Consider the following 15,184-nt stretch of genomic DNA (forward strand, 5'->3'; position numbering starts at 1 on the left):
GCAGTGGATTGTGGTGTAGGTACCAAGGCCAAAAAAAAAAAAAAAGCTTTCCTACTCTTTATCCCCCTGGGAGCATGGACACAGGATCATTATGGGGTGCAGAAGATAGAAGGTCTGGCTTCTATAATTGCTTCTCCACTGAATATGGGTGTTGGCAGGTTGACTCATATTCCTGCATACACACTTTAGAAATTTTATGCAAGACCTTGAGGATTCTTTCTTAATAGTGATTTATTCTAGGCTGTTCATGGCTTCTCCCTGTCCCCACCAGTCATTCTCCTGGAGGGCACTTGTGATTTGGTAAAAGTCAATCAAATCTCCAAGAGAAGTTTGCATCATAACATCATAACATATGGATGAAGGTAATTCTGATCACTCTGAATGCTTAAGTTTTTAAAAATGGGAGTAACCCAAAGGCATAAGAAACTGTTAGTCAACTTTTGAAAAGAAAGTTGGTTACCTGGGAGTGGGTGGAAGAAATGCAGTTTGTGGGAGTCGGGCAGTAGCACAGCAGGTTAAGCGCAAGTAGCACAAAGTACAAGGACTGGCATAATGATCCAGGTTCAAGCCCCGGCTCCCCATCTGCAAGGGAGTCACTTCACAAGCGGTGAAGCAGGTCTGCAGGTGTCTGTCTTTCTCTCCCCTTCTCTGTCTTCCCCTCCTCTCTCAATTTCTCTCTCTCCTATCCAACAACAACAACAAAAACAAAACAAAAAAACCCTGCAGCAGCAACAACAATGGAAAATAAAAAAGATGGCCGTCGGGAGCAATGGAATTGTAGTGTAGGCAGGGAGCCCTGAGATAACAAACAGAAATCTTATCAATCACCTAATGTGTACTAAGAACTTGATTTAATACTTGGAAATCTATCTGAAAAGATAATTTGTGAGCACACAGCAAAAGAGACCCCTGAAATAAATTCCACATTTGGTCTAGCTTTTGGCCAGGGCAGGCTTTCCAAATGATACCATATGACAACAAATCCCCGAAAGATAACAGTGAATACCTTGAGTGAATTCAATAAGGTACAAAGTTCAGGTGATGGGATCATTAAGATTTCAGGGTTTAGCGTATTGAAGAAGAATGAACTGTGCAGAGAAGACACCTCAGAATTTACATTCAGGACTCCCTCAGTGTTTTGTCAAATACAAAGCTATGTCTATGCAGGACAGGACCCTGCACAGCTAGGAAGCTGAGTAGAGATTCTTGAGGTTACACCATGGTGGAAGACTATGGGCAACACAGATGGCCTTCTGACCCATTCCAGTGTAAATATATTATTAAACATTCTGTACATTCAGTTGAGAACCTGGTAAATCCAAATCCATGGAATAGGACTATTCTAGTTCAGTATCAAACTGATCAATGAATAAATTAACTGCTAAAGCAATACTCCATAATTAACACTCATTTAAAGAAGATAAAATAATCTAAATTAAACATCACAACATTAATAATATCCAGTATTCAACACAAAATGCTATATGTACAAATTAGCAAGAGAATATGGCCTTAAAATGGGGTCAACAGCAAGCAGTCTAGTAAGTAGAATCCTAGTAGAAGAACAGAACAACAAAATAAGGCAAGAACAACAAAATATGGGAGTCGTGCGGTAGCACAGCGGGTTAAGTGCAGGTGGTGCAAAGTGCAAGGGCCAGCTTAAGGATCCCAGTTTGAGCCCCGGGTTCCCCACCTGCAGGGGCGTTGCTTGCAAGCAGTGAAGCAGGTCTGCAGGTGTCTATCTTTCTCTCCCCCTCTCTGTCTTCCCCTCCTCTCTCCATTTCTCTCTGTTCTAACAATGACGACATCAATAACAACAACAACTAAGACAGCAAGGGAAACAAAAAGGAAAAATATATAAAGAAAATAACTATCAGAAGCAACCAATAGCACAGCTATATACAAGATACTGGGTACTGTACAGCAAACCATAACAAAAGGACTTTTCAAAGTTAACCCAATTACCAATTAATGTGATGATAACATTAACTATCGATTGTCTTTTGGAACCCTAAGACAGCAGGAACCTCACATCTCCACTATAGAGCCTCTACTTCCCCCAGTCCTGGAACGTTTGGATAGGGCCCACTTTCCTGTATGTCTCTCCCAATCCATATCAAATAATATTGCATCTGCCGATCACAACCTAACCAACGCAATGATTGCCACCTCAACATGCTTCACTTCAGACTGTGTCCAGAGACTTCACATGTGGAATGACAACCCTTCAGCTTCATTACTCGGGTGAGACCTTTCCTTTCATAGTACACTCTAATTCCATCTCAGGTGGTTCACTTTCTAACAAAGTCCCAAAACCTAGATATACACCAGTTTCTGTGAGAGAGAGCATATGTTCACACGTATCCGTAAACTAGTGCAAAATATATACCTGAAAGCAGAAGTACACTGGAGTTTGCAGTGAGTACCCGCCTAACACTTCCTCTCCACTATTCCAACCTTTGGGTCCATGATTGCTCAACAATTTGTTTGGCTTTGTATGTTAACTCTCTTTTCAGTCACCAGGTTCCAGATGTCATCAGGATGCCGGCCAGGCTTCCCTGGACTGAAGACCCCACCAATGTGTCCTGGAGCTCCACTTCCCCAGAGACCCATCCTACTAGGGAAAGAGAGAGGCAGACTGGGAGTATGGACCGACCAGTCAACGCCCATGTTCAGCGGGGAAGCAATTACAGAAGCCAGACCTTCTACATTCTGCAACCCACAATGACCCTGGGTCCATGCTCCCAGAGGGATAGAGAATGGGAAAGCTATCAGGGGAGGGGGTGGGATATGGAGATTGGGTGGTGGGAATTGTGTGGAATTGTACCCCTCCTACCCTATGGTTTTGTTAATTAATCCTTTCTTAAATAAAAAAGAAAATAACTATAAAAACTATAAAAATATATATAAAGAGGACATAATGATGACTAGCTCCTCAACTTAGGTAAACACCTGTTGCCATGCACTATGACTTACAGGTTCAAGTAATCCAATGAAACATCAAGATAAGCACAAAATAATTAACATATTGAGTTATTCTAATCAAAAGACTTAAAGAACCAAAGATAAACATTTTAAAGACAGGCAGAAGTAAGAAGATCAGGTTACCTACAGAGAAATAATGTTATGCAATATTACCCATTTCTTACCTGATAGGAGACTAGCCAAAACATAATGGGACCTTTAGAAGTGCTAAAATAAAGAACAAAATCAAACAGACAGAAAGAATCTCAGTTAATCTAGGATTCTGTGTCTAGTGAAAACAGCCTTAACAAGCAAACAGAAAATAAAGACATTGTCAGATAAATAAAAGTTGTATTGATCACTACCATAGGAAATATTAAAGGAAGTTCTCTAGACAGAGAGAAGAGGACATCATATGATATCAAATTTATGAAGAAGAGTACTAGAACCGCCCCCCCTCAGGAGGAAAGCTTCACAAGCAGTGAATTAGTGCTGCAGGTGTCTCTCTGTTTCTTTCTCCCTCTCCCTCCTTTCCCTCTCCCCATTCAACTTCTCTCTGTCCTATCAAAATAAATAAAATTAAAAAGGAGAAGAAGGAGGAGAAGGAGGAGGAGAAGAAGAGGAGGAGGAGTACCAGACAGAGGCAATATATAGGGGCAAAATGCAAAAGACATTCTTCTTTTTTTTTTTTTTACTTGAAAGACACTTGACTGCCATAAATGAAAAACAGCAACAAAGTACTGTGAGATGTATAATCTAGGCAATAAGCTTGTAAATTTTGACAGTAACATCATAAAAAATAAGACATGGGAAATAAAACTGCATTGTGTGATCTCGCTACATTACATGTGAAATGATAAAAGGTTACTATAGACTATAGTGGCTAAAGTATACTATTTTAGTCCCCAGAGTAAAAACAAATAGGCATAGCTTAAAAGTCAGTGGAGAAGATTGAATAGGATACTAAAAACATTTCATTAATGCAAAAGAAGGCAGGAAAAGAAGGAAGTAAGAAACAGAGCATAAAGGGGAAAAAGAGAAAATAGTGATATAATAGAATTAAACATGGCCCAAACACTAATTACATTGTATCTGAATATAACTGATAATTTAATGAAATTAACAATATTTCCAGACTAGATTAAAAACATGAGGTCTGTATGTGATATTTGTAAGAGATATAATTTAAATATGAAGACATATAAATCAAAAGCAAAAGCATCAAAAGTAACCTCATAATACTTGTCAGAACACAGGAGTAATTATATTAAACCAGACACAGTCAAGGATAATTAGCAGAGATAAGGAAGGACATTATATCATGAAAAAGGGATCAATTCATTCAGAAGTCACACAATTCCTAAATGTGTATAAACCTAGTAATAAGTTTCAAAATATATGAACACAAAATTGAAAGAATTGAAAGGAGAATTAGTGAAATCCAGAGAAAGAGCTGTCAGTGGGGTATGGGGAGATTGGAACTTTCTTTCATGCAAGAAACTTTCATGGCTGAAGCTCTGAGATCCCAAGTTCAATTCCTGACAACACCATAAGACAGAGCTAAACAGAGCTCTGGTAAAAAGAAGTAAGTAAGTAAATAGATAAATAAATAAATAAATATTAAAGAGGTTTATTCTCTTCTCTCAAGAATTAATGAAACATTTTTTAAAGTATAAAGGGCTATTAATAAGCTAATTGACATTGTATTAAACACCACTCAACAAATGCAGGAAAACATGTTATTTTCAAATGTACATGTAACATTCACCAAAGTAGACTAAACTAGGTCATAAAATACATCACAGTACGTTTCAAAGAGCATAATTGTAAAGAGCATATTATTCAGCAATAGCAAAATTAAAATAAAAATCAAGAACCAGGAGAATTCTGACAAATTCACATGTTTGGAAATGAATTATAGCTTAATTCTAAGCAACCCATGAGTCAAAGAAAATATAACAAGAGAAAAAGAATTGATCTAATGATAAAATTACAGCATATCCAGATTTGTAAGATATAGCTTATGACTTGTTTAAGATAAAGCTAATAGCCTTAAATATTTATACTGGGAAAGAAGATATATTAAAACCAATTATATCAATATAAGCCTTCATCATAAAAATCTAGAAAGAGGATTGGGAGGAGAGCATAATGGTTATATGAAAGATTTTCATGCCTGAGGCTCTGGGGTCCCAGGTTCAATCCCCAGCACCATCATAAGCCAGAGTTGAGCAGTTCCCTGGTCTTTCTGTCTGTATCTCTCTCTCTCTCATGAAAAAACAAATAAACAAACAAACAAAAAACAACCCTGGAAAGAGCAAATCTTTCACATAGTAAGTACATGAAAACAATAGAGAAAATTTTGTATCACCTGACTTCGTATTTTACTATAATGCTACATTAATCCAGATAATGTGGTATTGGTATAGGAATAGACTATCTCATAGAGAATCCAGAAGTAGATCCCCATGCATATGGTTAATAACTTTTTATATTTATTTATTTATTCCATTTTGTTGCCCTTGTTTTATTGTTGTAGTTGTTGTTTGATAGGACAGACAGAAATGGAGAGAGAAGGGGAAGACAGAGAGGTGGAGAGAAAGACAGACACCTGCAGACCTGCTTCACTGCCTATGAAGCGACTCCCCTGCAGGTGGGGAGCCGGGAGCTCAAACACTTACTCTGGTCCTTGCGCTTTGCGCCACCTGCGCTTAACCCGCTGTGCTACTGCCTGACTCCCGGTCAATAACTTTTTTAAAAATCATATCTAAAGCATTTCAATAGGAAAAAGAATAACTCCCATCTTTTTTCTTTTCTTTCTTTTTTTTTTTTAAAGAAAGCAGAATAACTAATATACCCACCACACGAAGGAAAAATGAATCTTGACTCTACATTATATCACACTGTTAAGTCATAGGCACAAATTTAAAAGCTAAGACTATATAACTTCTAGAGGAAACACTGGAAAAAAATCCTTCCCAAGTTAAAACATTTCTTAGAAAAGACATAGAAACCACTAGACACAAAAACATTTTTAATATACTAGATCTCATGAAAATCAAGACTTTTTCATCATCATGTCCTATATGATGGAATGGCACTGTAGACTTTATCTCTTATAAAAAATAAAATATTTTTGAATGACCATTAGAAATGCCAGTAGACATTCTCTGAGGAAAATAATTGCTTATATAAACTAACAAAGAATACAGATCATATGTGGAACTTCTACAACTCAAGAAGACAATCAACAGTAAATAATGGCAAAATCACTTGAAAAGCTACTTCTCAAAGATAAAGGGATACTAAAGAAGCACATTAAAAAGATCTCAGCTTCATTAGTTATTAAGAAAGAGTATCTTAAAACTGTAATAGCATTACCCAGTCACTAGGAAATGCAAAAATTAAAAAGATTGCCAATCCCAATTATTGGTGAAATTATTGGGACAAGAGATTCTCTTCTAGTGTGTGTGTGTGTGTGTGTGTGTGTGTGTGTGTGTGTGTAAATAAAGCAAATACTTTGGAAACTTGAGTTTTTCACATAATATTAAATGACCCAGCATTCCAGCCTTTGGTATTTCACTCATTAAGAAGTGAAAAGAGAGAAACAAAATCTACACAAAGACTTATGTAACATGCTTATTTTATATAACTTCAGTTGTAATGAGTACAAGGTAGATATAGTCTAAATGGATCAATAGGAGAGCGAATAAAGAAATTGCAACATACTCACAGAACTGGAGTACATCTCAGCTACAAAAAAGAATATGTAAGAATGTCAAAAACACTATGCTGAACAAAAGAAGCTGGAACAAGAGTGTTTTGTAGGGAAACAGAACAGTAGTTGCGGAGGCTGAGGGGCTGGATTGCTGGCCTGAGAGAACTTTCAAGGACTGTAGATGTGTTCTGTATCTTGCTAGGGGTGTGGGTTACACTGGCATATCTATTAAAACTTCTTCAATTGAACCCTTAAGATGTAAACATTCACTAAAAAAACCAAAAGCAATGAGTATTATGTTTCAGGCTTTGATGTCAGAAAGATTTAAATTCAGAGATTTAAATTCTACTACTTATCAATGGGCTGACCTTGGACAAAGTATTCTCTTTAAAGTCTAGTCTCCTGGGTGTGGTGGGTGGGTGGTGAAGGGATTTTCAAGTCCTAGTGTGAGATGATGGAAGAGGACATAGGCTGGAAGTAAAAGTATTTCACAGAAAACTGAGAAATTTTATACATGTACCAACAACTGTATCTACTATAAACCATTAATCCCCCCAATAAAAAAAACATAATAAAGTAAAATCCAGTCTCCTGGAAAGGGGGTGAAAATTACACAGAATAACATAAGTTAAGTCCTCATGTCATTAAAAGAAAACTTTGTAAACCAATAATATAACAAGTAAGATTTAGGGGCTAGGGAGATAGTGCAACTTATTAGAGGACCAGCTGTATCCCCTAAGTCCCAACGGCTGCAGGTTCAACCCCTAACACCACCATACACCAAAACTGAGCAATACTCCAACCTTCTTTCTCATCCTCCCTCCTTATTTTATTTCTCTTTCATATCAATAAATCTTTGGGGGAAAAAAGCAAAGGTAAGGGTAGGGCTGGAAAGGTAGCATACCTGGCTAGTATGCTTGCTTTCTCATGAGCATGAACTGGGAACAAGTCCAGTCCCCACCACGCCAGAGGAAGTTTTAGTGCTGTGGTATCTTTCCTTCTTCCCTTTTGTCTGTCTCTCCGTTAAAAAAAATAATAAGGTAAGGGTGGGACCCTAGGGAATCTCTCCCAACAGCCCACTTTACAGATCACATAGAAAGTTTACCTGTGAGTTTTGTAGATTGTGTCATTTCCCTACTTAAAACAGCCCAATGAAATCTATTCCTCCTAAAATAAAGTTCTGGGTCCTGATGGTGGTTCACCCAGTACATCAAGAACCTGGGCTCAAGCTTCCAACATCTACCTATAGTGGGGAAGTTTCACAAGCAGTAGAATAGTGCTTCAGGTTCCTCCCTTTTTGTTTATTGCCGTGCAGATGTCCCCTCAGGCTGGTGCCAGTTCCCGCAAGAGTTGGGACATTCTTGGAGCGCCTGTTCTGCCATGTTGTCCCCTCAGGCTAGTGCCAGTTCCCGCGAGAGTTCATACAATATTCTCGAAGTGCCCTTCCCAACCAATTCTGTCCCAGCTCATCACTCCCGGTTTTTGCCTTATAAAGCCCTTATTCTTCCATCCCTCTCTCTCTTGCCTGCTTTTCACCTTGGTGAACTAAGGGCTGCTGCGCGTAGTGGGAGGCAGCCAGCCATTTTTGCTACCTCCACGTGGCCCGAACCACTGTACTCTCACCCAACTCTGAGGTGTCCGTGTGAATAAAGAATTGTGTTCCCTCTCCACTCCGGATCGCCTCTCTCTCTCCTCCGTGGTGCAGCATGACAGTTTATCTTTCTCATCGTTCTCATCCTTTATTGAAAAGGAAAAATGAATGAAGGTCAGGCAGTAGCACAGCAGGTTAAGCGCAAGTGGTGCAAAGAGCAAGGACCTGAGTAAGAATCCTGGTTCCAGCCCCGGGCTCCCTACCTGCAGGGGGGTTGGCTTCACAAGTGGTGAAGCAGGTCTACAGGTGTCTATCTTTCTCTCCTCCTCTCTGTCTTCTTCTCTCTCCATTTCTCTCTGTCCTATCCAACAACAGTGACATCAATAACAACAACAATAATAATAACCACAATAACAATAAAAAAAGCCAAAACAAAGACAACAAAAAGGGGGAAAAAATAGTCTCCAGGAGCAGTGGATTTGTGGTGCAGGCACTGAGCCCCAGAAATAACCCTAGAGGCAAAAAAAAAAAGAAAGAAAGAAAAAAAGAAAAGAAAAGGAAAGGAAAGAAAAGAAAGAAAATGGCTGCCTAGAGTTATGTAGCCATACAGGCATAGAATCCCCGCAATAGCCCTAGTGAGAAAAAAAGATGAAATTCAATTTAATAGACTTAGAAGCCCCTTCATGATGATGTCTCTCCTTACTTCTCCATTCTCTTTTCAAGAGTCTTCATTGTTCGCCCCATCTAAATCCATAACCTGTTGTCCCAGATGGTGCTGCATGACCAACTATCCCACAACTGAGTTCCTTAAACTAACAGTTGTACATGAGGCTCAGCTATGTGACTCTTCCCCTAGATACTGTTCTGCCCATTGGCCTGAAGGCTCTGTTGCATGTATCCTTCACCTTTCTTGTGCCAGCAGATTGGGTGGGGTGTACTCTTTTCATTGCTGTGGCAGAAGCTTTGGGGGAGGGATAAATGGGACACCCAATGCTCAAGATACAGGCTCTTAAGAAGTCTCTCAGATTGGCTCATAGCTAAGCAAAGTCAGTGGGAACAGATACCTTCTTTACCACGGCCATGGCAAAGTTGAGTCTATAGAAAGTGGTGAAGAATTGGGGTCAGTGTTCTGTCTACTCCAAACCGCCCTGTTCCTGGCCACTAGAACAATTTTTCACTGTGCCTTCTTTTTTAATTTAATTACATTGTTATTATTATTATTGCCTCCAGGGTTATTGCTGGCGCTCGGTGCCTGCACCACAAATCCACTGCTCCTGGAGGCCATCTTTCCCATTTTTGTTGCCCTTGTTGTTGTTGCTGTTGTTGCTGGATAGGACAGAGAGAAATCGAGAGAGGAGGGGAAGACAGAGAGGGGGAGAGAAAGATAGACACCTGCAGACCTGCTTCACCGCTTGTGAAGCGACCCTCCTGCAGGTGGGGGGCCAGGAGGCTCGATCCGGGATTGTAACACCAGTCCTTGCACTTAGCACCATGTGCGCTTAATCTGCTGCGCTACTGCCTGGCCCCCTGTGCCTTCTTTTTTCTGACTTCATACTTATGACTTGAAGATCCCCATCTTCCCACCTATCCTTGATTCCTCCTGAACCCTCTCTGAATCAGATCAGTTATGTGTTCCCCTTCCTTGTGTCTAATCACTACTGTAGCATACTGTGACTGGTTATTCACTTCTTAAGCCTCCGCCACACCCACCCCCCACACAAATACACTGTATCACCCTGCCTGCCTTCAATTCTTTTCTCCTTTGAAGGTTCAGGTGAATTTGTCCTTGATGTGTGAGGTAAGGGTGGAATAAGAGTTTCTGTGTCCACTCTTTAGTTCCTAAAAATAGAGAACTGGGTGTCTGATGTGTTGAACTGGTAACCTTTGGATATAGGAAAACAGATAACTTCCGTTGGGTCATAGACAGAAGCTGAAGTTTAATGAACACCTCTTGCTTGCCCACATCTACTTAACCTTTTCGAAATGATAGTTGCTGATTTGGGGGAATAACTGAGGTACCACTGTGTATAAATGTGTGTCCCTCATATGCTCAATCTGGGTCAAGGCTGAGTTAATCACATTTCTTGCCCAGAAATTTGAATCTGGCAGAGCAGGCTGATAAGACTGATAATTTGAACAAACTTCCCTCCACCATCACCCCCGCCAGCCAAAGGCAGTTCTTTGATGTGACTTCCCATAATTAGTTCCCATTACCCAGAATTACCAAAGCTGTTAGAGTAGTAAAAACTCTTGATAAAGCTCTTGAAGTTGAGCTTTTCCTCAAATTCTCTATGCTACCATAAATCCTTTCAATAAATGTCTGCAATTAATTTTTATTAAATTAACCAGAGTCAATTTCTACTATTATTTTAAAATTATAGCTGATCCTACAACCAGAGGCTGAAAAACTTCAGACCCCACTCTGCATATCTTCTCTTCTGGTCCACCAGGAGGAAAGTAAGGAGCATGCCAGTTCTTCTGTAAGGCTAATTGGCCTTTGAGCTCTCATAAAGCTCATGTTAAGAGGCAAATCTCTGGATAATTCAAGGTTGTCAGCAGGTGAAAAAATCTATGTGTAGCCATCTCTTCCTCCCCCCCCCCCCCCGCCAGAGATATTGCTGGGGCTCCGTGCTGGCACCGCGAAGCGAATCCACTGCTCCTGGAGACCATTATTTTCTATTTTATTTGCCAGTATAGAGAAAAATTGAGAGGGGAGTGGGAGACAGAGAGGGAGAAAGACACCTGCAGACTTGCCTCTCCGCTTGTGTAGCAACCCCCCCCCCCCCCGCTCGCAGGTGGGGAGCCAGGGGCTTGAATTGGGATTCTTGTGCGGGGTCCTTGCGCTTAGGACTATGTGCTTAGGACTATGTGTGCTTAACTGCTTATGTGCCACTGCCTGGCCCCCTTGACATCTTTTCTTTATCAAGGGAGAGAGAGAAAAAAAAAAAACACTTCCTGGAGCAGCTGGGTTAAGTGGCTACTATATAGGGTACCAACTCTTGAAGGTTAATTTTTTTTTTCTGTCCAGGTCAGGAAATTGGCTTACCGTGGATAGATAATGTGCCTGCCTTATGTCTGATCCAGGTTCAAGTCCAGCCTCCATTGCATTGAAGGAAACATTGGTATGTGGTGTTTTTCTGTGTCTTTCTTTCTCTGTCTCTACCTCTCTTTCTCTGGAAAAAAATTTCCAGAGCAGTGAAACCCCAGGCATGATGATAAAAACAAACAAACACACACACACACACACACACACACACACACACACACACACACACACCACACACACACACCACACACACACACACACACACACACAAACACACACACCAAATAAAACTTCTTATTGTGTCAAAGCAAAGGACTCTGGGGAAAGAGGGAGGCAGGGTCTGGGAAAGGGGTGGGTAGTGCTTACTGGTCCTGGCGCATGATGGTGGAAAAGGATGTACATTGAGGGTGGGACTGTCTTGTAGGTGCACCTGTCTTGGGGAGATGAGAAATTAGACCTACGTATTGATATTAACAACTGTGCTGTAAAGCATTAATCCACTAATAAAATGGTGAAGTAGGGGGGAAAATGCTGTGGACAGACTCAAAACAGGACTTCGATTTTTCTTTTCTTCTTCTTTTAATGTTCCTATAATTAGATTAACAAAACAAGTTTATTTATTTTTTAGAGCTTTGAAGAAGACAATAGGAATGAGTAGGGTTGGTGAGTTAGCAGGTGGCCAGGAACCATCAAGGTGTATATCCAAAACACATCCCTCTGCTGAGGAATGTCTTGTTTATCGTATAACTGGACTTACGTGCACTTTCAGAGATCCTAGATACCTTTTCCCTGGGCTAGATAGCAAGGAGCTGGATACAGGTGTTAGTTAGCCCAGCTAGCTGAAGAGATGGCCTGAGGCACAGCTCCCTGTGGGCTGATCTTCACTTTGTGATTAAGTTGCCATTTGCTGCATGACACCAGAGAACCAAGACTCTGCTCACTAATTCTTGCTAGCCAGAACCAAACTACTTCCATGTAGAAGCAAATTATGGAATCCTGCCCTCATTTGGAACACATGACACCTCTAGTTTACTCTTAATTGTATTTCCATGCACTCCCCCCCTTTTCTTTTCTAATTTGCCACGTGAGAGAAATTAAATGAGCCTGAACATGTGGGAACAGACTCTAGTGATTTTGAGTTCTTCACTTCCCTCCCTTAGGCATTTATTCAGTTCTATTTTTTTGACTAGATTTGTTTGGCAAGTCAAAGAGAAGATAACAAGACTGGAGGTGGGAAATAGGGGAGGTAGAATTTTGAAGCTGGAAGTATAAAAGGCGCTGCTATCTGAGGTCTCAAATTAAGATGGGAAGCACATTCTCTACAGCTATATCTTACCATAATTGAAAGTTTAAAACAGAGTGGATTTGATTTGAATCAAGAGGCTGCAATTAAATTTATTTTTTCTAAGAAGTGCACTCTTAGGATGTAATACAGTCTTAATGCCTGCTCTTTACAACTAACTTGGAGAAGAGGGTATATTTCATTGTGATTATATTTCATTTTAAAGAGTATATTTCATCTTGATGTAAAGGTTTTTGAGAAATAATGAAGTACAGAGGGAACTGTGTTAGATTTTCAAAGGATCTGATTCCAGTTCCTCTCTCTGCTACTTATCCAAGGAGTTGACTTTTCCTAATTGTTTCACCTCTCAACTCACGACGTCTTCTTCCATAAAATAATAACCTCTGCCCTGCTTAGCCTGCAGGAACCCTGTGCTTGATGAGGAGGAAGGGACTTGGTCAATGTCAGCCACTCAGAGAACTCACAGGACCTGCTACTTTAGAGCAGGGTCCACAGTTCCCGTCAGCCACCAACCAACTTGTATTAAACAGGTTCCTGGAACTGATTGGTTTGAAATGAAATAAGAATCACTGCCTTAACTTCTCCAAGATGGGCTTCTCACTCCATTGTTCTGATGTATGTCACTATGTATATATTATAGTCGGAAGGTTGTTGGCTCAGCTTCCCAGAGGGCAGTTTGGCATTAATGTGAAGACAGTTAAACTTATAGGAACCCATCCTGCTGACACAGCTGTGCCAGTGCCTAAGAAACAAATGCAGTTGCTACTGACTATCACTGATTACCAGGCTCTAGATTCAATATATATCTTAATTTTAAGGTTAGCCACTTTTTGTGTGTGTGCATGAGGAAAACAAGGCACGGAGAGGTAAAGAAGCCACAGAGCTTGTAGATGGCTATCTTCATCCCCTTGGACTGGTAACAGAATTTTGTAGATGACATCTTATCAATAGCAGACTGTTCTGGAATCTGGAAGTCCAGTAGCAAGGTAGCAGCATAGTGAAGTTCTGGTAAGAACTTTCTTTCTGGTTCACAAATGACCTTCTTTTTCTGTTCTCCCATGGTGGAAGGGGTAAAGGAAAGCCAGGAGTGGGTTGGGGTGGCTTTTACTGGGGTGCTCATCTCAGGAGGGCTCCACTCCTCTCATGTAATCATCTCCCAGAGGCCCACCTCCTAATACCATCCATCACCTTGGAGATTAGGTTTCAGCACAGGACATAACATATTGACCAAAACAGTAGCCCAGCTGAGGTTTGAAGACATGTAGTTAGATTCACAATGTCTAGTCACAGTGCAGGTGCAGATACATGATTTATTTTATTTATTAAAATATTATATTTATCTACTGGATAAAGACAGAGAAATAGAGAGGGAAGGCAACACACACACACACACACACACACACACAGAGAATGAGAATGAGAAAAATGAGAGACACCTGCAGCACTGTGGGTGGGGAACGGGTACTTGAACCTGGGTCCTTGCGCATGGTAATGTGTGCTCAACTAATATAGGATACCACAGAAGCCAGAAGATACATTTTGTAGAGCCTGACGCACATAAATTTAAAAGATAATACATAATTATAAGGGCGTGGGAGATAGCATAATGTTTATGCAAATGACTTCCATACCTGAGGCTCCAAGGCCCCAGGTCTAATCTTTGATAATAAATCAGAGCTCTGCAGTGTCTGGTAAAAAATAAACAACAACAAAATTCCCACAATTATAAATACAAGTAAGGTGCAAAGTATTTATTTACAGCAAAAAAAGGAATTACACAATTGTAAGAGATGGCAAATGTCACAAGAATCACAAAATCCTGAAAAGTAATATATTTTATCCATTTACTGCCTCACCCTTATAATGCTTTTTCTCTACATTTAACTTTTTTTGGTGATATGCTTCTTTGGCTACTTCTTATTCTTTATTATTCTGAAATGTTTTAATAAAGGGAGTAGGAAGAGAAGTCAACTTTTTCTATAACACAGTAAATCAAAATTCATTTCCATTATTGATGGCTTAGATGAATAAAACATGTGTAGAACTGTTATATATTTGTGCCTTATGAAAACAGAAATTTTTATAAATTCTATTTTCTATGATTTCTATAAAAAAGGGGGGAGACAACATAGCTGTATATGCTACATTATCAAGTGTCTTTCTGAATGACAGGCGAGGAACAAAACCTCTGATGCCTGGAAGAAGTTTGTACAGATTGCTCTGGATCTGTCCATTTCAGATCATTTTGCTTCTACTCTCCATGTCATTCTGTCCTGCATTTGAGACTCAACCTATGGCCTAGCACCTCTATATCTTGACCCATGTCAATGGGCACAGTAGGCATTGAAGATATTTCTGGGAACTTTTTCACCGTACATCTAGAAATTCCACTTACTTACATCCCACTAAAGCAAACTAGGAGACCTATGGAACAAGAGACCAGAACATGGAGCTTCCTCAGTTTTGTGGATTTCCTCACATCATTATGACAAGGATGCTAGTGGTGAAAAACTGGGTGAACCTAAATGGTTATCAGGATCAGACTGGTTAGAAGATAGGAAG

This window comes from Erinaceus europaeus, chromosome 17 (assembly GCF_950295315.1).
Source record: "Erinaceus europaeus chromosome 17, mEriEur2.1, whole genome shotgun sequence".
NCBI classification, from domain to species: domain Eukaryota; kingdom Metazoa; phylum Chordata; class Mammalia; order Eulipotyphla; family Erinaceidae; genus Erinaceus; species Erinaceus europaeus.